This window comes from Phyllostomus hastatus, unplaced genomic scaffold, assembly GCF_019186645.2.
Source record: "Phyllostomus hastatus isolate PE091 unplaced genomic scaffold, TTU_PhHast_1.1 phas_contig_40, whole genome shotgun sequence".
Lineage (NCBI taxonomy): Eukaryota > Metazoa > Chordata > Mammalia > Chiroptera > Phyllostomidae > Phyllostomus > Phyllostomus hastatus.
In genome coordinates, this window is record NW_025333872.1 from 28,895,681 (window position 1) to 28,922,872 (window position 27,192).

Here is a 27,192-nt window from a genome sequence, read left to right on the forward strand (position 1 = left end):
CTACAGATGGTATGTTCAGTGAGCCGAGAACTTAGGGCTGAGAAGCTATTAATTCTCACAGCAGTTCTTCTACTATTTTATGGTCCCAGGACTTGATGCCATTCAGAGTCTGCTTCATACACTATAAATCTATAAAATGAGAAAATAAAATTTAACTCTTATTTTTAAGAATATTTACAGCATTGTAAGCTTAGGCTATTGTATTTGTTATCTACTGCAATGTAACATATTCCACAAACTTAGCAGCTCAAAACCAAATAAGTTAGTTGTCTCAGTTTTGGTGGGTCAGGTATCTAGGCACAGCTTATCTGGGTTCTTGGCTCAGGAAGTCACAAGATTGAAATCAATGTGTCAGCCACAAAAAAAAAACAAAAAACAAAAAACAAACAAACAAAAAAAAAAAACCAGAAGTATTTACCAGAGAAATAGTATTTCCAAATTTTTTATTACAGTAATCCCTTGGCCTTCTCAGTCAGTCAGTCAGAGTAGCATCTACAGAGAACTACTCTAGTCTTTCCAGTCCAATTACCTTCAGTGCAAAAATATTTGTTGAGTGCCCATTATCTGCCAGTTTAAGGCACTGGAAACACTAGATGAGTAAGAGGGCCTGACCGCAGGGGATGAATGATCTAGTGGTGAAGCAGATTGGAGAATGGTGTTAAGGGAGACCAAGCCTGAATCATTTTGAGAGGAGCAAAGAAATTCAGAATACCTGCCAGGATCAATTGCTCCTGAGAGAAACTTTCCTACTAACGAGTATGTAGAAATTCTCTGCAAATAATAGATTTGCAAAAGGGAGCTGTTATATTGGGACACTATGAAGCAGGCCGCTGTCGTCATCTGAGTTGACAAGGGCTGTTTCAAGACTGGATAGCTAAAATGAGATGCTCGATGACAGGCCAAGTTTAAGGAGCAGTTTTACGATTATGTCTGTAGTGAGAAGATAGAGCCATGTTCACCCAGCATATAAGGAAGATGAAATTCTGAGTAGAGAATCAGAGGGTAAATAAAGACTTCCCCCAAAATTGTTACACAAAGGGAAGGAATGATTCTAGGAAGTGGAATTGTCTGCTGAAAGCTTTAACAAGCCACTGGTACCATCTTATACTTGGAACTCTAGGTAGAACCCTGAGGATTTCAGCAGCTAAGGCCTATCATGACTTGAGTCCTCATCCAGTCCTTTCCCTCTTCCTCTACATATGACTTTATTGATGCTGCAACTGAGCATCTTTGGGGAAGGCGATCTAGGAATTGTTCCAGGATTTTTGATGATTTTGGAGGTCCTGTTCCAGGGCTTGCAGTATAATGAACTTTGCAACTGAAATAACACTAGGGGGCTCTCTCTACTGGTAGGGCTTAAAACCATGTCACCTCTGAGTTGGGAGAGTCTCTGGTGGAAGTTTTGGTGGAGTCCCTGATATATTTGACCCTTCTCTGAGAGTGGGAGGTAGGAGTCAGCATGTTCAAGAATGTTGAATTGGCAATTAGTTTAAACAGCAGGCTTGAGTTTCGATATAAGACCCAGTAAATGGTTAAGGTCTCAAGTGTCCCCTGAAATTATACAATGTTTCTTTTTCTGTGGCCTTTCTAATAATAATAAAGAACCAAGAAGTCTTTTTTTCTTATCGTTGTTCAAGTACAGTTGTCTCCAGTTTCTCCCCGCCCCAGGCATCCCCACCTCCCTCCCCTGATTCCACACCCCCACTTGGTTTTGTCCATGTGTCCTTTATAGCTGTTCCCGAAAGCCCTTCCCCCTTTTCCCCCATTGCCCCCTCCCACCTCCCCTCTGGGTACTGTCATTTGATTTGATTAAAAGGATGGTGCTCCTCAACTTTTTACCTCCTCAGGAGGTAACCTGTGAGAAAGAGTTCCACAGGGTGAATGACTGGGGAAGAAAGAATCCAAATGCCTCTTTACAGCACTGTTTCTCAGACTTGCATGATTATGTAAATCACCTAGAAATCTTATTAAAATGCAGAGTCTAATGTTGTAGGCTAGCAGGGTGTAGCTGGTGAGAATTTGCATTTCGAACAAGTTCCAAAATGATACTGAGTCTTCTGATTCACAGACCTCACTTTAAGTAGCAAAACTTTGAAGTATCAGGATAGGTTAAACATACCTCAGGAGATGTAATTATGGTCTTCATATGCTATAAAGCTGCAAAATAAGAGGAAATGGTTTATCCCATGCAACTGAAGTAGAAATTAAAGAACTCTTCAGGAAGACTTAGAGGACAAAACAAAACCCAAACATAAATATTTACTGAAGCAAATTGCTAAAGGACTTGTCAGGAGAGAACAGGAGATCTGGCAATTGCTGGAGAATAAGACAAACCTAACTCCATTGTCCCCTAACTCTGAAGGATATGATCTTCTATTTTAAGTTTTAGGAGCCATTTAATACCAACTGGTCAAAGAAGTCTGCCACCACACCTGCACATCCCACTCCACCCCTAACCCCCTTCATGCCAAGCCATGCATCCCATACCTGCCACGGGCTCTCAACTGCTTTCATACAACAGGGCTCCTGATTCGTAGATGAAGTTTAGACTTGGTTATCAAATATTCTAGAGTTATTTGGTAGTAGTGGTGGGGTGTTGGGATGGTGTATGAAATCTCTATGGGGTGGAGCAATGGAGGAAGAATGGTGAGAAGATAGCTTCAGTACCCTTTATCGTATGTAATAGGGCATTTGAATATTTAATTCAATGCAACTCAAAGATCACCAAAAAATTTGTACTTCTCTTGAAACAATGTAGTAAAACTTCTCTCACATAATAGATGCTGTTATATGCAGTCTCAGAAATATAATAGAAGTTTTAGAAAACTATTTCAAACTTACAAAAAGTTTGTAGGGGTTGCAAAAGTTCTACTTGATGTATTCAAATATACAAATGTGACTTCCCCTGCCCTGCTTTCTACTACTATTTATACCAACTGTCCTACAGGAGATCAGCTTTCTTCACAGTATCTGATATAAATAACCACAGTACTCTAAGCACGATCTGCTCAAGATTTACAGGTAGTTCATGGACTGGTATCTGGTTATTTATATTAATGATTTGGCAGTGCAGTGCTTTGTTACTAATACAAATTCTTTTATATAAAAATGCAATAATCTTACACCTGACTTCAATGGTTAAAAACGTGGCTATACTTAATGAGCAGGTATGTCAAGTTTGAACACTACAGGGACATAAACAAGAAGAAGTAGTGGACTTTTGAGGCCATGCCCTTCAGCTGAAATTTCTGTGAGAGACTTCAGAGACGTCCAGAGGCAGAAATGAACACAATGCACTCAGCAGAGTACAGCTATCTGATTTACCACAGGTCTGCCTTGACAACTCTCAGAGATGTGGGCGTCTGTTTATTTTTATTCCTTTTATACTGCAACCAAAAGAAATCTGAAATATTATTGCTTCTTCAAAAAAATCAGTCAACAAAAACTGTAATATAAAATTCTTTTTAAGGGTGAAACTAACCAATAACTTTTATCTTGAAATTGTCTATGTTAAAGGCTATTCTGTCTAGCTTCTGCACAAAATTCTCCAAGGAACTTTTTTCATTTTAACCATTTTAGATGTATCTTAGTCTAAAACACACTATTGACTTCAGGTAGTATAGCAGCAGTCATTAATACTTACAAGATTTGAATATCAAAGTATGGAATAGAAATAGAAGTGTAACTATATACATAAAAGCATTAATAAATAAGTAAGCTATAGTTTTTCTCTACTGGTAATGAGTTCAAATGTTAAGTCTAGTTAATGAAATCTTTCATAACATAAATAATTCATTTTATTAAGTATTTTTCATTTCCTCAAAATGTAATTTAATTATGTTAATAGAATTTTGATGGAATTTAATCTAACATTACCATGCAGTTTCATAATTTGAATTTTAAAATAAATTTCTAGTAAAAAAACATTTTATTTTCATTTTTCATTATGCAATAGATGAAAACAGATCATAATGACAATTTTACAAATTCAATTTACTAATATCCCTAGTAGTGACCATACAAATGTTATACTGCAATAAACATATACCATTTTAAAATCTATACCCCATGTTTGCTATTAGGATTATGCTTATATTCACTTTGTATCTCTTATAAGCAATTTATGAAGGAAAGAAAGCTGGACCTAGATTCAACTTTCTGGTTTGTATCCTTATAAGGTCTGTAACACTAAATCTTAGCTTTCTCACTGGTTAGTTGACAGTTCTAATGTTAGCAATGCCTACCTTATGGATAAGTATTGACTAGGTGAAAATAAAATATTGAATGCAGTATGAATTTTTGTTATTGTATCTCTTAGAATAAGCTAGGTTTTCCTGAAATGACAAAAGAAAATGAAAGACACAAATCTCAAAGGCTTGAAAAATGGAAGGTTATTTCACTCCCATGCATTACTTCTATGGGAGCTTGGCTCACTGTAATCCCCATGAGACCCTGTAAGCCCCGACCTGGTGCTCCTGCTAACTTGTGCTTCCACAAGTACCAGGTGAGGGGAGAGATGCTGGCAACTTATGCATTGGCAGTTAAAACATTCTCCCAGAAATGGCACACCAAGTCAGCTCACATGCTCACATTTCACTGGCCAAAGCAAGTCACATGGCTACACCAGGACTCTGGGAGAATAAGGAAGCTCAGGCCCACTGCACCCTTGGAAACAGTCATAATAATATCTGCAAGGAGCTCTAACAGTATCACAGGTATTAAAATGTGAAACTGTAATTTATTTATCCTAACAAAATTAGTGGAGAAATTATGCAGGGTGGGGCAAAAGTAGGTTTAAAGTTGTTAGTACAGCCCTGGCTGGTGTGGCTCAGTGGATTGAGCACTGGCCTGCAAACCAAAGGGTCACAGTTGGATTCCCAAATCAGGGCACATGCCTGGGTTGCCAGCCAGGTCCTCCGCAGGGGGCGCATGAGAGGCAACCACATATTGATGTTTCTCTCCCTGTCCTTCTCCCTCCCTTCACCTCTGTCTAAAAATAAATAAATAAAATCTTTTAAAATTTTTTAAAAGCTGTGAGTATGCGAAACAGAGTTTATTCTGGAATTATTGTTTATTAATTATATTATTTTACCTGTGAATGACTGCAAACCTATTTTTGCCCCACCCTGTATTTGCCTTACAATGGAAGTGTGCAGCCAAGATTTGAGAAAGGCAGATGTTATGATATGAAATAAATTAAAATCAGGATACCGCTTCAAGGCATATGCACTGTTATTAGGAACATTTTTATATATTGTATATATACAGTATATATATTTGTATGTATGCATATATTATATATACATACAAGTATATATATGAGAAAATAGTAGGAAAAGCAGAAGGACAAAAGGCTTGCCAAGGTATCTTACTGCTAGACTGGGGAAGGTTTTTTTGGAAACGTGAATTAAGAACTGAGTAGAGAAAAATGGGAGGGATGTGGATTTATGAAGAAGAAAGGATGAATTAAAATGCAGAAAAGAAAAGTTCCAACACAAATTTTGATTTCTGGGCTATTCTTAAAGAGTACATTTATGTCATTTTTGCTAAAATATCAGGACCTTTTAATCTAATGACTCAGCTTTTCTGCATCTCTGTTTCTTTTGCTCCTTGTCTTACTGCTTTATCATTTAAAAGTCGAGCAATGAAAGAAATTTTGGAAGCTATATTCATTTCTATGTGCTCAATTGCTCCTGAAAATGAAATGATCAATTAGGAAATCATTGGCTCCTTCATAACTCTTTTTTCAACTCTAATTATTTAATTGCTTAAATGTGCTCTCCAAACTTAGCAATTCATTACAGTATCTGATCAGTATAAGATTAAATGTTTATATTAAGTTAGTTTGTATGAATTTCACACTTTTTGCAATATCTAGGAGCCACCACAAGTCATTCAGCATTGTCTTTCAATAATGGCAATCAAAGGGAAGATCAAGTTGGGTACTTGCAACTCTTTATTCCTTGTTCCAAATTTTAGCTTATATTTACAGGAATGTTGCAGCCATGGTCTTTTTTTTTTCTTAATTTAATCTTTATTATATTTTTTCAATTACTATTTAGTCCTCATATACCACACTACCCCCAGCAATCACCACATGGTTGTCCATGTCCATGAGTCCTTGTTCGTTTTTGCTCAATCCCTCCACCCATAACCTCCCCACCTCCAGCCACTAGCCCTCATCTGCTCTTCATCTATGAGTCAGTCTCTGTTTTGCTGGTTAGTTCAGTTTTTTTCATTAAATTCCACAAATGAGTGAAATCATATGGTATTTGTCTTTCTCTGATTGACTTATTTCGCTAAGCATAGTATTCTCCAGGTCCACCCATACTGTCGCAGAGATAAAATTTTCTTCTTTTTTATGTCTAAGTAGAATTCCATTGTGTAAATGTCCCATAGTTGTTTTATCTACTCATCTATTGATGGGCACTAGGGTGGCTTCCATATCTTGGTGATTGTAAATAATGCTGCAATGAATATAGGGATGCTTCTGTTCTTTCAAATAAGTGTTTTGGGTTCCTTCAGATATATTCCCAGAAGTGGAATTAAAAGACAGATCCATTTTTAATTTTTTGAGGTATCTCCATACTGCTTTCCACAGTGGCCACACCAGTCTGCATTCTCACCAACAGGACAAAAGTGTTCCCCTTTCTCCACATCCTCACCAGCACTTGTTGTTTGTTGATTTATTGATGATAGTCATTTGACAGGTATGAGATGGTATCTTATTGTGGTTTTAATTTGCATAATGATGTTGAGCATCTTTTCATATGTCTATTGCCCATCTGTATGTCCTCTTTGGAGAAATGTCCACTCAGGTCCTAAGCCCATTTTTTAATTGGGTTGTTTATTTTTGGGGTATTAATAATTGTAAGTACTTAATAAATTTTGGATATTCACCCCTTATCAGAGGTATCAGTGAATATGTTCTCCCATTCTGTGTGTTGTCTTTTTACTTTGCTGAGGATTTCCTTTGCTGTGCAAAAGCTTTTTAGTTTGTTGCAGTCCCATTTGTTTTTCTTTTGTTTCCCTTGCCTGGGGAGACATATCTGTTAAAATATTTCTATGAGCATTGTCCAAGATTTTGCTGCCTATGTTTTCTTCTAGGATTTTTATGGTTTCGGGCCTACCATTTAAGTATCTGGTCCATTTTGAATTTATTCTTGCGTGTGGTGTAAGATGGTGGTCTAGTTTCATTTTTCTGCATGTATCTGTCCAATTTTCCCAATACCATATTGAATAGACTGTCTTTAGCCCATTGTGTGTACTTGCTTCTGCCGTTAAATATTACTTGACTGTAAAGGTGTCGGTTTATTTCTGGGCCCTTTATTCTATTCCATTGATGTATGTGTCTGTTTTTATGCCTGTACCAGTCTGTTTTGATTACTATGGCCTTGTAGTATAGTTTGATGTTAGGTAGCATGATTCCTCTCACTTTGTTTTCCTTTCTCAAGATTACTGTTGTTATGTGAGCCCTTTTGTGGTTCCATATAAATTTTTTAAATATTTGTTCTAGGTCTGTGAAATACATCACTGTAATCTTGATAGGAATCACATTGAATCTGTAGATTGCTTTGGGTTGTATGGACATTTTAGTGATGCTAATTCTTCCTGTTCATGAACATGTTATGTGCTTCCATTTATTTGTATCTCTTTCAATTTCTTTCTTCAATGTCTTATAGTTTTCCATGTATAGGTCTTTTACATTTTTGGTTAGGTTTATTCCGAGGTGTTTTATTCTCTTTGAAGCAATAGGATTGCTTCAAAGAATAGGATTGCTTTCTCAATTTCCCTTTCTGTTAGTTTGTTATTGGCATATAAAAATGCAACTGATTTCTGTATATTAATTTTGTGTCCTGCTACTTTGCTGAATTCATTTATCAGTTCTAGTAATTTCTCAGTGGAATCTTTGGTCTTCTCTGTGTACAATATCATATCATCTGCAAATAAAGACAGTTTTACCTCTTCCTTTCCAATTTCTGTGCCTTTTATTTCTTCTTCCTGTCTGATTGCCGTGGCTAGGATTTCCAGTACTACATTTAATGAGAGGTGAAAGTGGACATTCCTGTCTTGTTCCCAATCTGAAGGGGAAAATGCTTGCAGTTTTTGCCTGCTGAGTATGATGCTGGCATTGGGTTTGTCATATTTGACCTTTATTATGATTAGTTATGTTCTGTCTATTCCCACTTTGCTGAGAGTTTTTATTATAAATGGGTGCTGGATTTTATCAAAAGTTTTTTCTGCATCTATTGATATGATCATGTGGTTTTTATCCTTCATTTTGTTTATGTAGTGAATCATATTTATTGATTTGTGAATGTTGTACCAACCTTGCATTCACAGTATGAATCTTACTTGTTCATGGTGCATGATCTTTTTGATACATTGCTGTATTTGGTTTGCTAATATTTTATTGAGGATTTAAGCATCTATGTTCATCAGGGATATTGGCCTGAAATTTTCTTTCTTTGTGGTATCTTTATCTGGTTTTGGAATTAGGATAATGCTGTCCCTGTAAAATGAGTTTGAGAGCCATCCTTCCTCTTGAATTTTATGAAATAGTTCAAAAAGAAGAGATGTTATTTCTTCTCAGAATGTTTGGCAAAATTCACCTGTGAAGCCATCTGGACCAGGCTTTGGTTTGTTGGGAGATTTTTTAATTACTGCTTCAATTTCACTAGGTGTAATCTGTCTATTCAGCTTCTCTGATTCATCCTGATTTATTTTTGGAAGATTGTATGTTTCTAGGAATTTATCCATTTCATCCAGATTGTACACTTTGTTGGCACATAGTTCATAATATTTTCTTACAATCCTTTGTATTTCTTTGGTATCAGTTGTCATTTCTCCTTTTTCATTTCTTATTGTATTTATTTGGGTCCTCTCTTTTTCTTGGTGGCTCTGGTTAAAAGTTTGTTAATCTTGTTTATTTTTTCAAAGAAAAAGCTTTTGGATTCATCGATCTTTTGTATTGTTTTTAGACTTTCTTTTGTTTATCTCTGCCGTGATCTTTATTATTTCCTCCCTTCTTCTCGCTTCAGCCTTTGTTTGTTGTTCTTTTTCACGTTCCTTTAAGTGAAAGTTTTGTTTATTTGAGTTTTTTCTTGTTTTTTTTTTTAAATAAGCCTGTAATGCTATGAATTTCCCAATTAAGATTGCTTTCCCAGTGTCCCACAGATTTTGGAGTGTTGTGTCCTCATTTTGATTTGTTTCAAAGTATCTTTTGATTTCTTTCTTGATCTCATTGTTGACCCACTCATTGTTTAATAACATGTTATTTTAGCTTCCATGTCTTTGCATGTTTTCCAGTATTCTTCTTGTGACTGACATCTAGTTTCATAGCATGGTGGTCAGAGAAGATGCCTGATATGATTTCAATCTTTTTAAATCTATTGAGACTTGTTTTGTGTCCTAACATGTGGTCTATCCTAGAAAACTTTCCATAGGGATGGCTAGGGTGGGGGGTGGAATGGTGGGGGTAAATGCAGACAACTGTACTTAAACAACAATAAAATAATTTTTAAAAAAGTAGAAAAAAGAAAAATTTCTATGTGCACTTGAAAAGTATGTATATTCTGCTGTTTTGGGGTAAAATGCTCTGTAGGTATCAATTAAATCCATTTGATATAGTATGTCTCCTTGTTGATTTTCTGTCTGGAAGATCTATCCATTGATGTCAATTGGATGTTAAAATCCCCTACTATGACAATATTCCTGTTGGTCTCTCCCTTTATGTCCATCAAGATTTGCTTTACATATTTAGTTTACTAGGGTTATATCCTCTTCTTGTATTGTTCCCTTTATCATTATGTAGCATCCTTCTTTGTCTCTTACGACAGTCTTGGTTTTAAAGCCTACTTTGTCAGATGTAAGTACTGCTATCCCAGCTTTTTTTCCCTTTCAATTTGCATGAAATATCTTTTTCTAACCTTTTTCTTTTAGTCTGTTTGTATCTTTCAATTTGAGATAGGCCTCTTGGAGGCAGCATATATATGGGTCTCATTTTTTTATCCATTCAGCTACCCTATGTCTTTTGGTTAGAACATTTAAGCCATTAACATTTAAGGTGATTATTGATAGATATGTATGTATGTTAGACTCTTTTCCTGTTTTTTTTTTTCTTTCTCTTTTTCTTCTTCTTGTGAAAGCAAGCCCTTTAACATTTGTTGCAGTACTGGTTTGGTGTTAACAAACTCCTTCAGCTTTTTCTTGTCTGGGAAGCTCCTTATTTCTCCTTCAATTTTAAATGATAGCCTTGCTTGGTTGTAGGTACTTGCTTTTCGTCACCTTGAATATTTTATGCCACTCCCTTGGTCTGAAATATTTCTGATGGGTAATCAGGGGCCAGTCTAATTGATGCTCCCTTGCATGTTACTACATGATTCTCTTGTGGCTTTTAGGGTTCTCTCCTTGTCTTTAAGCCTTGTTATTTTAATTATGATGTGTCTCTGTGTAGACCTCTTTAGGTCCAACTTCTTTCAGACTCTCTGAACTTCCTGGACTTATGTGACTATTTCCATCACTAGATTAGGAAAGTTTTCAGTCATCATTTCTTTAAATAGGTTCTCAATCCCTTACTTTCTCTCTTCTCCTTCTGGTATTCCCATGATATGGATGTTGTTACACTTCATGTTGCCCAAAATGTTTCTTAATCTCTCCTCATTCTTTTAAAATTCTTTATTCTTTTTGGTGCTTTGCCTGGGTGTTTTTTTTCTACCCTACCTTCCAAAACACTGATTCAGTCCTCTGCCTCATCTAACCTGCTGTTTATTCTTTCCAGTGTATTATTTCTTTTCAGATATTGCATTCCTTTTTTATGACTGGTCTTTTTATGTGGTTTTCATGTCTGTTTTTCATGCTCTTGAGTATCCTTATAACCATTACTCTAAATTCTGTATCTGATAAATTGCCTCCATTTCACCTAGTTCTTCTGGAGATTTTTTCTGACTTAGTTGCCAAAATAATCAGTTGTTAAACTCATCTGTTGTTAATCTAATCAAACTGTAAACAGCCAGGCTTAAGCTCCACAGGGTGGGGCAAAGTAATTCCTGCAGGTGTTGCTATTACTTCCCCTTAGGCTGATGCCATTTGGAGAAGAGTGGTCTGCCTGAGAAAGATGACCTTGGTAGTATAGGGAGTGACTCAGCATAGGGATCCTGGTAGCTGTTCCTTCAGTTCTCTCCCCAGAGCCACCAGCCCCAGACTCTCCTCAAGCATCTCTATTCCACTCTTCCCTCGCTCTGTCAGAGCCCAGGGTAAGTGGCTGCAAATGAAATGTTGTGTGTTGGCCCTTTAAAAGGCTCTCTGAATATCCATCCATCTCTCCCTGGCAGACGGAAACCCTGCTGCATTTCACAGTTGGATGTTATCTGGGTTCCTTTCTGGCTTTGTTGCTGTAGGTTGGGGGGCCTAACTTGTGGTTTAGATCCTACACCTCTCAGGGGGAACCCCCTGGCCACTAAAACATCCCTCTGGCACTTCCACTGCCACTAGTAGGAGCCCAGCCTGCCCTTTTGCACTACCTCTGCACTGCCTACCAGTCATGTTGTGGTGGAGTGGTTTCTTCTGTCTGACCTTGGTTATAAGGCTTCTCTCCAGCTAGTGTTAAGTTGGTTATTCAAGATGATTTCTCTACAATTTAGGTGTAATGACAAATTGGTCCTGGGAGGAGGCTAGTGTAGCTTCCAGTTACTCCTCTGCCATCTTGGATCACCTGCCATGATCTCTTTAAACTGAATTATATTTTGGTTTGAAACTAAAGCAACATTTTCAGACAGAAATTAAGGTGCTGCCTTGATGGAAGCCATAATGAATTTTCAACTTTTCTTAAAGGACATGGTTATATTATTTTTATTAGGACTGCCATCTACAATTACCACAAACTAGGTGGCTTGAAACAACAGAAATTTATTCTCCTCAAGTTGGAGAGACCAGAAGTCTGAAATCAAGGTGTCAAAAGTCATATTTCTTTTAAAGACTTCAGGGAAGATTTCTTCCTCGCCTTTTTCTAGCTTTGGATGGCTCCCAGAAACCTTTGGCATCCCTTGGCTTATAGCTGCATCACTCCAGTCTCTGCCTCTGTCATCACATGGCTGTTCTCCTTTGGTCCCCCTGTGTACCTGTGCAGAATTTTCACTCCTTATAAGGACACCAGTCATAGGATTTAGGACCTACCCTAATCCAGTGTGACTTCATCTTAACTATTATATCTGTAGACCCTATTTTCTTTCTTTTTTTTCCAAAGATTTTATTTATTTATTTTTAGAGAGGGAAGGGAGGGAGAAAGAGAGAGAAACATTAATGTGCAGTTGCTGGGGGCTGTGGCCTGCAACCCAGGCATGTGCCCTGACTGGGAATCGAGCCTGCAACATTTTGGTTCGCAGCCCGCACTCAATCCACTGAACTATGCCAGCCAGGGCCCTATTTTCAAATAAGGTTGTAGTCACAGGTACCAGAGGTTGGGACAACATATCTTTTGGGAAGAAACAGTTTCACCCATAACTACGGTGTTATTGAAAAATTTCTGTAATTCTCTGGCATTCTGTCTAAAGGATTCTGTGGAATACCTTCCATACCAGCCTAAAAATATATGACAGATACTAATTTCATCAAGATTCTTATTGCCAGATAATAATTTCTCCTTGCTTCTGATTGCCATTTTATTTAAAATTCTGCATCATTGTTTACTTGATTTAACACTTAGTTCCTTAATATCAGCTCTTCTCTTTCTCATGATTTTCTCAGTGGGATTTGTCAGTTTTTACTTTTTTCTGAAAGCATTGGAAGGAAATTTATATGAACCAGAGTAGACATGCCAGTGATCGGGGTGAGTCACCATTTCCCGCCTCTGTCAGGGATCTGCTGACAGATACTAATGGTAGCTGTCATTCAACTAAATATGAAACAAAGGTAAAAGAAAACAAAGTTGACACTGCTTTTAATTAAGACACTTAGAATTGTTTTTCCCTCTAAGTCTTCTATAGCCACATTGGATACATTTAGCTATGTGTTCTTTTTAAATATATATATATATATATATATATATATATATATATATATATATATAAAAGGTAGTGTTCCAAGAATTCTCATATATATATTAAAGGTAGTGCTCCAAGAATTCTCATATATATACATATACGAGAATATGTATATGTATACATATATATGTGTATATATGAGAGAATTCTTGGAGCACTACCTTTTCTTTCAAGGTGACATTAATATAATTTTGAGTATAGTAATAATAGAGAAAGTTAGGGAATTCCATTTAGGATGCTAAATTGAGACCCAACAGTGCCAGATAATAGATTGAGATGCAATAGCACTCTTTTAACTGCATGACTATGTTAAACTACTATACACCATACATTATATACAGTTATATAATAGTTGCTAAAAGTAATGAAACTACTTGGGTCCATTGAGAACAACTGCAAACCTTTATAATTATAGTAACAAAAGTTGGTATGTTATAGTGTAAACCTTGCCTAGAAGGAGACAAGGGTATGAATTTTGAGGTTTCTTAACGATTATATTATCTTATAACTCTAATATTTACCTGTCTCCAGTTCAGGGGTTTATAGCCTAAGGTCCAGAATGTGGATAGAATCTTTATTTTCACTAACTTTAATATTTGATACCTCCTTCAACTATGAATGTAAGCAGCAAACCACAATAGTATTGGCGCCAATGGAAACCATAGATCATTTGTAAGTCACAACACAGTTATTGAAAATACATGAAATTTAATTTACACTCATCACCACTTCAACATTGTTAGCTAATGGACCTGCTGCTAGACTTTGTTATTTAACACATTAATAAAGAATTCTGTTAATATTTTCATAATAATTTCTATGTAATTGTTCTCATTGTAATGTGTTTATTTTATGCATTTAATAAAACGGCTCTATATGCTTCACAGGACTGCCAAAGTGGCCCATGAAACAAAAAATGTTAAGAACTAGTGTGTTAGTTTTAGTTCCAGCTATTTTGCAATGGCAAGTTAACAGTGGGCTCAAACATTGGCATTGCATACTACTTTATTTCTTTTTCCAGCAACCAGTTGGTTCATCATCTGAAGTATTATTTTTAAAATACTATGTTACCTAAATTGGACAAAATGACTGAAGATGCAGGGTCATAAAAATAAAAGCATAACATAAAATTCTAGTCCTCAACTACATTTCAATCTAGTCAGTTACATAGCATATAAATATCTTAAAATAATGACTTAATTTGTATGTTTTTAAAAATGTTTTCCAAATGCTGTCCTACATAAGAACTCGTTGGATGTCATCAATTGTGTTGTTAAATTAGTAGAGCAAGATCAGACTAGTTTCTAAGTAAAGAAGTAACTAACTTTCCCTTAAGCAGAGAAAAGATGGAGTAAGAAACTAGTTCAGTAGGACTTTTCATTTCACATCACTGTCTCCTTGTAAAACTCCTACATTATAAAAATCCCCAGTCATACATTTCTTCAATTATAAGATGGCTTGTTAGGAATAAAATGGACTGGAAGGCCTCAGAATAGGAAAGACAGGGAGACTGATGTTGAGATCGGGCAAGTAGTCACTGTCCATGAGCTCTAATGCAGTTGATGTGCACTTTTTTATCCCAACCTTTTCCTAAACGCAAGTACTCCGCAAAACCTAGAAGAGATGACTCAAGCAGAAATGAACCAGCCTGGCTTCAGTATCTTCTCATTAGTTGTAACCTTCCTGTTAAGGTACTTTCCCTACGATTTTTTTTTATTCAAAAAGTATTTCACTAGAGCATTACTAGGCATCCTGTTGCAAATGAGAATCTTGGGTCTCACCCCAGACCTGCTGAATCAGAATCTGAATTTTAACAAGGTCCTCAAGCACTCTAAATGCGCCTTAAAGTTGTAGAAGTGCTGTTGACTTTAAGGTCAGCCATCATAACTGAGAGATGACTAAATTACTAAACTTTGCTCTTTGATAGTTTGAGGTGTTGCTGTTGTTTGTACCTTCATCAATAGATATGAGGCTCATACTAATAAACATGCATTAATTACTTTGGGTGAAAATTTCATTAAATCAGGCAAATGTTCCTAAAGAGATGGTGAACAAATTTTCATAATGGAGAGAGCACAGCGCATTAGGAAAACCAGCTTCTGTTGACAACTCAGACATGCCAGGAATGCTCAGTGAGTGTAAGTGGTAAACAGAGGGAACAAGAAGGCCCAAGTATTGCATTAGGCAAATCATTAGTGCAATGTGTGCCAGCAAAAACTAATGCTTTTCCTGTACCAGCTTTGACATGTTCACACATGAATGTATTTCATTCAGAAAAAGGGAAGGCTGGGTTTATGAGAAACAGATGTGTCACGGTTCACCCACTCCCTGACCACCTGTGGTTTGCCCATGACTCAACTTTCTTGAATAAAGGGAGTTAACTCTTGGATCTTGGACAAATTTTAAATTACATATTTATTTTCTTCCTCTTCATATTTCTCTTCACCATTCATCGCTGTGACAGAACTTTATAGTTCAGAGAAATCTGAATAAACTACAAATGAATTCTCAACACTCCAAAGGATTTTCATTTAAAAGCAAGTCCTTGCTCTGATGTTTAGATTGTGGTTCTGTTAAAAGTTCAAACAGAATACCACCTTATCCAGCCAATTAGAAAGAGTGCTTTCAGTTTATAGTTTAAAGCCACCTGGTTATGAGGTGTTTGTACTTACTGCTTATTTTGTAGTTATTCTCACACAGGAATATGCTTTAGATTCCATCAGTCAGTCACTTAATCTTCAGCTACCCCTGTTCATGGAACAATGTGGACAAATTAAAACCATTCATATTCCACAAACTTCAGTACCTCCTGTTAAAATTTGCTCTGAACACCTCCTCCAATTGCTCACAAGTTGCCAAAGTAAGGATTTGAACTTCATTACATTTTGTTTCTGCTGCTATGCTCTGCTTTCCATTCCCCAGAAATGGGCAGGGAAATGCTCCAGACACAGGTAGGTGGACGGAAAAACACGAGGCACAAATAGCCCACATAGGGAATAATCATGTCTTGAACAGTCACTGACAATATTTTTTAAAAATATTTTTATTTCCATTTATGTAATCAAGTTAAGGCTGTTTTTGACATACCACTCAGCCTGCTTTTTTTTAAAGAATATTTTTTATTGTTTCTTCAGAAAGCATTATCTAATTAAAGAAAACATAAATTAATATTGCCTGTCAAGGAAGCACTTGCCTTTCATGGGTCAAATTACAATGACAACATTATTCAAAAAAGCAAAGCCTTTTAAAAAACCCATAATTACTTCACTATCTATAATTTTTAATTGAAGTGCAAATAATACACAATTTAAATCCCATAAAACCTTGGTCTATATATCTTGATATCAAAATGCTATCTAAAACAGCACATGGCAAATTTTACATACTTTTTATAAATGGGGGCACTTAAATGACAAAGAAGTAACTAACCTGGCCACAGTGGGAGACATTCACAAACCTTAAAAAGAAACTCCCAAATGTATTTCTTAAGTTAGTGTTTTATGAGTTCATATGCACCACCTCTATCTAGAGTGAAAGAATGCTCTGGAAATAAATAACTTATGCAATCTGATATGATTAAGTATCAATTATTTAGCAATAAGAATTTATTAGAAACCAACTTCAACATCATTTTGAGATTTAGTTTTCAGAAAAGAAAATATTCCATTTCAACACAGTAGGTTTAGAAACACAGCACTATTTAAAGTTGACTTAGGTCAAAAAACCTTCAATAAATTATCAATGTACTTTGGGATTTATTAATTTCATTCATAATAAAACCAGCGATATTAAATTTTGGTCACAGATGGAGCTACAGAAAATAATCTTTTAAAAATATTTTTCAGTTACATTTTATATTTTAAGTAGTTTTTTGAGCTATAAATTACATAGCAGAAAATTCTCCTGTCTTAAGTGTACAATTCAGTAATTTTTAGTAAATTAACCAAGTTGTTCACCATCATCATCATCCAGTTTTAGAACAATTCCATCACTCTAATAAGATCCTAACAAGATTCCTCACACTTGGTCATATGTCCATTTGATTTAAAAAGTTACAACACTATCACTTCAGAATGTAAAGTTACCCTGTAGGATCAAATATGATTCTATTTGATATATTAAAATCTCTGAATTTGAAGTGAAAATGCTTTGAACTAAATAGACATATAACAGAAATGCCTGGTCCATTGGTCACACATACACTGATTTTTTACCTGAGAAGAAAAGCTGCAGTGATGCTAAAAGAGTATAACTTGCCCAAGGTAAATTCTTCCACATTACAGTGCCCTGAAAAAGAAGTTCTGCTTTTCAAGCCTTCCACTTTCATCACTTCAGCATATATTTAGTGAGTTTTATCCATTTATGTCACTCAAAAATATCTCTCTTTAGAGCATACCAGTTGACCAAAGATATTATTTTAGATGTTTCTTGGATAGAGCTGGTGGTAGGGTATGAAAAATGGCTAAAATATGGAGCCTACCATTAAAAAGCCAACAATTTGGCTCAACAGAAAACTCTGTCCAAAATTAGCTTTAAAACAAGAAGGGTTATCCAAAGTAGTGTAAGCAGTGGTTGGAAAGGAGAGACACAGGGAAAGTAAGCAATAGCATTGGATCTGGATCCTAAGGGCTAGACAATGTTGTGATAGAAATGTTGAAAGCTAATTCCAAGGAGAGGGAGGGTACAGTGTGAGCCAAGGTGTGGACTCTCAAAACTACAGGGTGTATTTAGGTAATGAATCATTTAGGTGTGATGTGAACTCAGAGTGGGAAAAAAGGGCTGGAAAATATGGGTGAAAGTGTAGGTCAAAGCTAGATCTGAGAAGGATTGAGTAGCATGCCATGGAAGCAAGACCATTCTCTATGTGTCAGGGAACAAAAAACAACATTTGGTGGGTTTTTCTATCATCAAATCATGTTCACATCGGTTACAAAAAGGACAAATGTAAAGAAAATATACATATTTAGAATGCAAAATCATCAAATAGTTTGAATTACTTGAAACTGCCATTTTTTAATGTCAGGAATAGTCAAATATCACCATTTTCACAGAGTTCACCTTAATAAATTTATCTTTGAATCATAAATGTATATTTTAACTTTGACTTGTTTTATGAAAAGACATTGTTGAGATGTGACGCAATTAATATTGTGAAAGTCTTCACTATAATGTAGTACAAAAGGCAATGGGTCGATTCTGTGATTTCTGACTGCCTGCTACTTCCTAAATATACTCTCAGGTACATCACATACGTCTATTCATTACTTGTTACTAGATGCATTTTAAGGAGAAATAATGTCAGAATGTTTATATAAATTTCCCCAACTCATTAGCAAATAAATGATAGTGTTGGGATTCAAACGGACATCTTTTGCTTTGTTTTGGCAAGTTGGGGGCGGGGTAGGGGTGGGGCAGGAGGGCAGTGTGGCTTGCTGCAGGTTGAGATTGAGATATGTCTGCCGCAGGACCAACAATCAATCCCTTCATGGAAAATTAAACATTTGTTGAGCACCTGTCCTGAATAAGACACAGAATCAAGCCCCAAGTAAACAGCAGTCATCAAGAAAGATATTGTCTGGTTTTTTATGGAGCATATATTTGAGTCAGGAGACAGATTTTTAAAAAACTAATCACAACTAATTACTTCACTAAAACCAAACTATGTGCTCACCACAAAGTACAAGAGAGTGGATAAAAGGAGGAACTTCTCTTCCATCTGTGAAGGAAGAACAGAATGTAAGCGAAGGCCTATATGAGTAGAAGGAAACAAGTAAACAAGTAAAGGAGATAAAAGGATTTTAGGCAAAGAAAGTAACAGAGGTAAAGACTTCTGTTTTCTTTAAATAATAACATTATCTTGAGGCACATAAACTTGGAGTAAAAACCAAGGTGTTAAAGAACAGTTTCAGTTTGCCTGTGCCCCGCCCATGGATACTCGCAGTCCTCCTCAAAATCAGCACCAGTTTTTCCTCTGAGTGTCCAGACCATGTCTCCAATGTTCCCCACCGCAGTCCATTACAAGGGTAACAGCCCTCACACCTTCCTGAAGTGCCCATATCCAAAGTTTCAAAGGACAAACCCAGACAGCCAATGTGAGTAAAGCAGAGCATTAGACTAAGTTAGTCGAAGCTCTGTTTCTGTCCTAGTAATCTATAATACTGGTTTTCTGGGTTATATGCAGGTAATGATACTACTCTCTACTGAATAGGCAGTTTTATGAGAAGCAGGGTACAGAGAATATGTGCAGTGACAAAGGGCAGGGGGTGAAAATCAACTGATGTAAATCTGAATTCTAGAAGAATGCTTTCTGAAGAGATAGGAGAACTGTGTACCCACGTATTCAGTCTAAATGTTATCTATACATTACTAATGAAAATATAATGCAGTTTCTTGTTTTCTAAAAATGTAGGAAAATTGCTTTCATACAGGAAATATGTTAATGTATTTGTTATAATCAAGAATGTCAAATATTAATTAAAATGCATAAGCTAATGAGAAAAACTTTTTAACTCTATTTTTACTTTTGACACTATTACAAATGTCTCCAATTTTCCCCCTTCAGCCCATCTCCACCCAGTTCCACCCTGTTTCCCTCTGGCCATCACCACACTGCTGTCCATGTCTATTTGTCATGCATGTATGTTCTTTGGCTAATCCCTTCACCTTCTTTCATCCAGTCCCCACCCCTCTGGCAGCTGTCAGTCTGTTCATGTATCCATTGCCTCTGTTTCTATTTTGCTTGCTTCTTAGATTCCACATATGAGTGAAATCATATGGTATTTGTCCTTCTCTGACTGGTTTATTTCACTTAGCATAATAATCTCCAGGTCCATTCATGCTTCACAAAAGGTAACATTTCCTTCTTTTTCAGCCAAGTAGTATTCCACTGTGTAAATGTACCACAGCTTTTTGATCCACTCAGTTACTGATCTTGGCTCTGGCCAAATAGTGTAATTGGTTAGAGCATCATCCTGATATGCCAAGGAGAAAAACTTTTAAGATTCAGATAAATAAATCTGACTTTTAGTTATTTTTTCAATTCTTCTTTTTCTGGTACTGAATTCTTGAATAGTGCAGAATTCATATTTTAGCTTCTTTATATGCAACAGGCTTCATGTAAGAGTCTTTTTCTTCTGAATGTTCCACAAAATACCCTGTCAGATACTATGATGTTTCTAAAGATATTTTTTAATGTCGTTTTTATTTTAAGTCAGATTTATTGGGGTCCAATTTAAATGCAGTGAATTTACCGTTTTTAGACATACATCTAATTTGATGAGTTTTAAGAATCCTATCTAGTCATGTAACAAACAGCACAATCAAGCTGTAGAATATTTCCATCATCCCCTGAGGTCTTCCATTTCTATTCTCTCATTCTTAGTTCCTGGCGATCACTGATCTGACTTCTGGCCCTGCAGTGTTGCATTTTCCAGAATGTCACATAAACTGTTTTCACTTGACATAATGTTTTTCAGGATAATCCATTTTGTTTTATGTATCAGAGTTGATTCCTTTCTATTTTTGAGTTGTATTTCATTGTATGGATACACCACAATTAGTAAGTGTACTTTTAATGTTATAAGAGCTGCCAACAGTTTTTCCAAAGTGGCAATGTCACTTTACATTCCCATCAGGAAGATATGAGAATTTGGGTAGCTCAACATCTAGAGCAACAGTTTGTTGCGACAGTGTTTAAATTTTAGCCGTCCTAATTGGTATATAATGGTACCTTGTTATAGTTTTAATTTGCATTTCTCTAATACCTAATTATGGGGAACAGCTTTCCATGTGTTACTTGCCACCTATGTTTCTTCTTAGGTGAAGTTATTTTTTTTTAATATTTTGCCCATTAAAAAAAATAGGTTGTTTGCTTTTTAGTATTGTGCAGTTGTTTTTGTATACTAAAAAGCAAACAACCTTGATTGTAAATTTCTTTACAAATCCTCAATGGAAGGGTGTTTTATTACATATGTGTTTTGCAAATATTTTCTCCACGTCTATGGCTTGCCTTTTCATTTTTTCAGCAGTGTCTTTTTACCTTGCACAGTTTCTTTGAGATTTCCTACATAGATGATCATGCAGTCTGCAAATAAAGGGTAGTTCTATTTATTGCTCTCTAATCTGTGTATCTTTTATCTCTTTATTATACACGATGGTGTTGGCCAGGACTGCTATGGCGATGCTGAATAGGAGGAGTGAGAGCAGGTGCAGTCTGGCCAGGTTTGCCTGATCTGAAGTGAAAACATTCAGTCTCTCACTTTTCCATGTGTGAGTTGGAGGTTTGTTGGAGGTGCCCTTTATTAGGTTGAGGAAGTTCCGTTATGTCCTGATTTACTGAGAGTTTTATTATGAATAGATCCTGAATTTTGTCAAATGATGTTTCTTATCTATAAAGTATATTGTATTTTTATTAGTGCAGTTGTTTTTAATCTACATTTCTGGGATAAACGTACTTGGTCATAATGGTTTTTTTTTCTGGTCCACTGGATTTGATTTGATAATTGTGTGTGTGTGATAGGAGAATGTTTCTTATCAGTGATCATTAACTCAGGACAGTTTTGCTCCTCATCAGACATTAGGCAAATCTGCAGGAATGTTTTGGTTGTTACAACTGGAAGGAGGGGGAGAAATTTGCTACTGGCATCTAGTAGGTAGAGGCCAGCGATGCTACTTCCTAAATTGCACAGGGCAGCTCCCTACAACAAAAAATTATCTGGCCCTGTATGTCAATAGTGCCAAGTTTGAGAAATTCTGCTTTATATGTTTCCAATCTTTTAAATTTGTTAAGACTTGTTCTATGACCCAGAATATGACTACTTTGGTGAATGTTCAAGATAAATATGGGGGAAAAAATGTGCATTCTCTTACCCTATGGGGAATACCATATAAATGTCAATTAGGTCAACTTGATTGATAGTGGTGTTTGAGTCTTCTATATTCTTATTGAATTTTCTGTATACTGGTTTTATATATTATTGAGAGAAGAGTGTTGCAATCTCTGGCTATAATTGTGAATTCGTTACTTCATTCAGTTCTATAAGTTTTTACTTCGCATATTATGTTAGTTATATTCAAGTTTTCATAAATTCTTGAAGCATTGGCATTTTCATCATTACATAATATACCTCTAATTTCCATAATATTTTCTTGTTATAAAGTCTACTTACTTTATATTAATGAAGTCACTCAAGCTTTCTTTTGATTAGTGTTTTGTGGTATATTTTTTCATTCTATAATTTTTAACCTGTATATGGGTTAGTTAACCTGTATTTGGGTTAGTTAATTTTTTTATGATTCTATTTTATCTCTGTTGTCAGCCTATTAGTTGTTCCTCTCTTTGAAGCTTTTTAGTAATTTTTCTAGAGTTTAAAATATATACCTTTAACTTATCACAATCTACATTCAAGTATTTCTAGACATTTTCACCTATAAGAACCTTTCAGTACGTACTCCATTTACTCTTTGCCATCCTTTGTGCTATGTTATCATTCATTTTACTTCTATGTATGTTATAGACTTTATAAGACATTGTTACTATTTTTGTGGTCACTTATCCTTAAAAGTGATTAAAAGTGAGAAAAATATCTTTTATTTGTACCTCTATTTTTATCACTTCCAGTACTGCTTATTTCTTTACATAGCTCCAAATTTCCATCTGCTATTATATGCATTCTGTCTGAAGAACTTCCTTTAACTTTTCATGTAGCAAGGTTTTGTTGGCTTCATGCCTGTTTCCCAGATGCAGGTGGTCACCTCCTGCAAGTCTCTACCACAGCAAGGATCTCTCTCTCTCCCTCTCTCTCTCTCCCTCTCTCTCTTTCTCTCTCTTTCTCTCTCTCTCTCTCTCTGGTTTTCTCCTCCCAAACTTTCTCATGGGTACCTGCTAGAGACCCATAGACAAGAGTTAATGAGTAAGAGTGGACTACCCTGTGTCTGGAATTTCTAGCTATTCCAACTGACATATTAGTCTATGCTGTCCTTCATAAATTTATTAAAATTGTAGCTAATTTCTTCTTATCTCTTTGTAGGGAGTCAGTTCCCTTTTTCTTCCTTACTTGGTCCAAGATAAAACATTTTATGTCTCTCTCAGAGGGGCTTGTCACTCTTTGGAGTTCAGTTTATTTGGTTGCTTTGCACCTCAGCTCTCTGAAGGGCTCAGGGAAAGTGGTAACATATACCTTCTGGCTCTTGTTCATTGACAGAGGGAACAGGGCTCTTTCGTGGTTTTCTACATCCTCTACACTGTCTAAGTGAACCTCCCCTTTCACCTCTTAAACAAAGACAAGTGCTAGCCAATTTGGATCTGAAATGGTTTAAAGCATTTCAGGACTCCATTTTATGTGTATTTTAGAATGGAGCCTGTATTGCCCTAATAGTATCTTATGTTATCTCAGTTGTTAATTATTTAAAAGAATGTGTGCCACTACTAATTCCTTGTGGAGTTTTTGATTTTAGAGATTTATTTACCATGACCCCAAAGAGTCTATTTCTACACAGACATTAAATCATTGTACAAAAAGCAGCAAGTGTGAAGGTGCTCTAAGGTCCAGGGCTTAGGGTTGGGAGGTATTTGGAGGGGCAACATGCAATGAGATTAACCGTGTGATGTGCTTAAATTCCTATGTGTTACTTCTTATTTGTCTTAATTCCTGTAAGTTTTATGCATAAGATTAATAGCCAACTGATTTCTGCAACATATTTATCATTCCCTGCTCCTATGTACTCATTAAATAACTTAAATGTGCTTGATAAAAGTAAAATAAATGCATTTAAAAGCAATAATTATTTTTAATTCTTTTGAATCTGGGCTGCATGCAAAACAAATTTCAGGATTCTCTTAAGTATCTATTATTAAATAATAATTAAGGCCAGTTTCAGCATATCCAAAGCTGCCTTTTAGAAGTACAGAATATAATACAGCCATTCAAATATAAGAAACAATGTTAATGCCCATAAAATAATTTCACCTTCATTTATGCTGAGATGAAGCATTGTGAGGAAATTTAACATTGTATGTGGATTAATATAAAAAGAAATTGGGTGCTAATAGGGCATTCAAATTTTCTGTAGCATTCATAATGTTAGCCCTTAAAAACAAAAAAAAAACAAAAACAAAACTGTGAAGGAGATTGAATCAGAGGAGTGGTGAGTGATGAAGCAGAGTGTGACAGGTAAGGCACCCTAGGAAAAGACTGTCCACCCAACACTGCCTAATCCATGTGCACCTAAGGCATCTTTTAAGAAAAACATATACATTCTTTGTGTATGGGTCTTTATTATTTTATTTGTTAGAATTGTGCGCTATGGAAAAATTAATGTAATTAGGAAATTAATATTTGATTTAAATCCATTTCTAAGAACAGAAAAAAAATAAAGTTAATTATAAAGTTACAAGCTATGTCAATTAGCTCCTTTTCAAGTTGGAGGAGTTTAGCACATGAATTAAAGTAATTCAAGAAATATTTAGTTGCCAGGCACAGACAGGGTAGGTACTTCAGCAGCTATGATAGCATAGTCTCTGTTCTCAAGCCACTTCCAGCCTGGTAAGGGGATTAGGAAAACTCAGCACCACACAGGCAAGGAAACAGCTGCTAGTGTAAGAGCTCTAAAGACGCAAGCCCAGGATTCAGAGGGCCCAGAGTCTCCCAAGCAGCAGAGGGAAAGAAAACAGGCAGATGGAGATCGTGGCAGGAGGGCAGCACTGAAGAGAGTACCATATGATCTCACCTTTAACAGGGACCTAAACAACAAAGCAAAGAAACAAGCAAAATATAACCAAAGACACTGTAATAAAGAACAGACTGACAGAATTCAGAGGGGAGAGGAGAGGGAATTTCAGGGGAATTTCAGGGGAAAAGGGGAAGGGTTTACAGGAATGAGTATAAAGGACACATGGATAAAAACTAGGGGCGGGTGGAAATGGGAGGGAGGAGGGGAGGGCTGGGTGGGTGGGTTGTTAGGATGGGAGTAAAAGATAGAAAATTGTACTGCGACAACAATTTAAATAAAATTTTTAAAAAAAGAATCCCTTCTTCTCAGCTCCATGACACTGTTCACAAGATTATGGCCTCAAAACTGAGCTTTGCCTTCTTTCCTTTAAGGACATAGAATTCCATGTGCAGCTCACTTACATCTATCTCCCCAGCCCTCATTTCTCCCATCAGCAATTGCCTTTCCATCTTGTTCATATAAATGCACTTAAACCCTATTATTATTTTCTTTTGTGTCTTTGTTTTATATGATTTTTTCAGGATATAAAGACATTTTTATGAGAAGATTTTAGTGCTTTGTTTGAAAAAAAGCACAACTTTACCAAATTTGTAGCCGCAGATAACCCAGGGGAAGGTTCAAGGGAACAGGTATAAATTTTCCCTGGGTCTTCAACAGTTACCTAACTACAAAGCACTTTGGGCAAACCAGAATTCAAGGCAAAGTAGAGAGCCGAAGCCTAATCTGAGAGCCAGGATAGCGCAAGAAGCTTTTAATACTACCAGCTGCCAATTAAGAAAGGTGTAAGAAACTTACAAATGAGTAAAGGACTAGAAATGAGATTTGGGCAATTGTAATATATTCAGTCAGGGCTTATAGTCATCTTTGAATGTGCTCACTTATTTAGATTGTGCACTATGTGTTGCTTATTTATTTTTTAATTTTTTCTTTAGTTTACCATTATTTAAAAAAGTAGTAAGTTAGGCATCTCTAAGTAGGAGGTGTATCAGAGCCAGGCCCTGTCCAGAGTCCTTACCTGGTTGGTTGACTTAAAGATACAAACAAAACAAAGATGAAAACATGCCAGGAAGAAAAGGTTACTAGCCCCACCCAGAATGGTCAGAAATTTCAGCATGAATAATTCTAAGAGAGAATTTGTTGAAACTAGGGGTTTATTAAGTGGGGAAAAGTACCTTTGGCTTTCAAGAATGTTCTATTGGCCAAAACATCTAAAGCCAAAAGAAAGTTAAAGGCATCATATGATGCTTCTTATTTCAGAAGAACCTGGCTCTCCAGGACAGAAGCCTGGCTGAGCAGCAGTCAGAATGTGTGAAACCCAGAATTTTGCGAGATAAATGACTGCCTGATTCCTCTCTGGAAATGCAGAGATGGGGTCTAAGTCCAAAAACTGATCTATAAATTTTGCAGCTGTAAGTCTGAAGTCTAAAGTCATAAATATTACCAAACAAATTTTTTTTTCTCTCAAGTTTCAGTCTCTTTTCCACTTCATTTATAAGAAAACAAATAATAATAATTATGGTAGAAGAATGAACAATTAGTTCAAGTTGATCTTGGCTAAGGGTTAAAGAGAAGCATATCTAAGCTAGCATCATATAATAATAGTCAGCCTCTTCCATTTTTATTTTGCTCCCTAATAGAATAATTATCATTCAGCTGAACATTTTGGAATAATTATTTCTAGTAGAGGCATTGTCCAGGCCTTACCTTTACACGAATGGAGGCCTTTTGCCTTAAGGGTAGGTAACCATGCCTCCCAGCTTACCTGAGGCAGCCCCAGGTCATGCCCCTTTCATTTTCAAAACATGGTTTGGATGAAAACATAAAACCACAGGTCATCCTGCTGATGAACCACTCCTCTCGAGATAGCTCCTCCCAGAGGGGAAACTGCTAGCTAAATATACCCACAGATATATCATATTAAATATCACTGAACAGCAAACTTCCTGCATTTCATTGTCACATTAAAAGAACTGCAATAAATGAAGCACAACATAAGGAAAGGGATAAAGATTCACACACACTTTCCTCTCTTTTGAAATCGAAGTGCCTGTGAGACTGAGAAGTCTGGTAATTAGCAAAGGGAAGATAAAGGTAAGACATGCAAATGAGAAAACCCTTACTAAGGCTGAGAGGACAAGGTGACGTGCTGCCTTCCCTGACCAGAGCAAACACTCAGCGTTGCTGTCCCAGAGTGACACAGAACTCTTCTGAGCCAATAATTTCATGAGAAGGGAAAGGAACCTTTTTCCAGATGGCATGCTTTCTCTTCACAATGAGAGTGTGCTCCAATTGGACTTTGTCTATACTTGGTAACTTTTATTAATAAACCAAGTCCAGTCAATCATGCTGTACCAAGAAGGGCTCTTGTTGGAAGAGCAGCATTAACCTCCAGATTTGGGTTTAATAGACAATGTAGCAAGGT

The 27,192-nt window shown here is 36.2% G+C and overlaps 1 protein-coding gene and 1 long non-coding RNA gene across 4 annotated transcripts in view; one reads left to right on the forward strand and one right to left on the reverse strand.

The window, feature by feature from the left end:
* Nucleotides 1-26,555, reverse strand: LOC123821515. The gene is made up of 5 exons (XR_006786124.1): nt 26,475-26,555; nt 18,712-18,756; nt 15,713-15,788; nt 2,120-2,157; nt 1-129 (listed from the first exon to the last, which is right to left on the reverse strand). It is a non-coding gene; the product is annotated as an uncharacterized LOC123821515 (long non-coding RNA).
* The window catches only part of KCNQ5 (potassium voltage-gated channel subfamily Q member 5), a 502,003-nt gene that overhangs the window by 101,083 nt on the left and 373,728 nt on the right, over nt 1-27,192 (forward strand). The gene's annotated exons all lie outside the window — the stretch shown is intronic.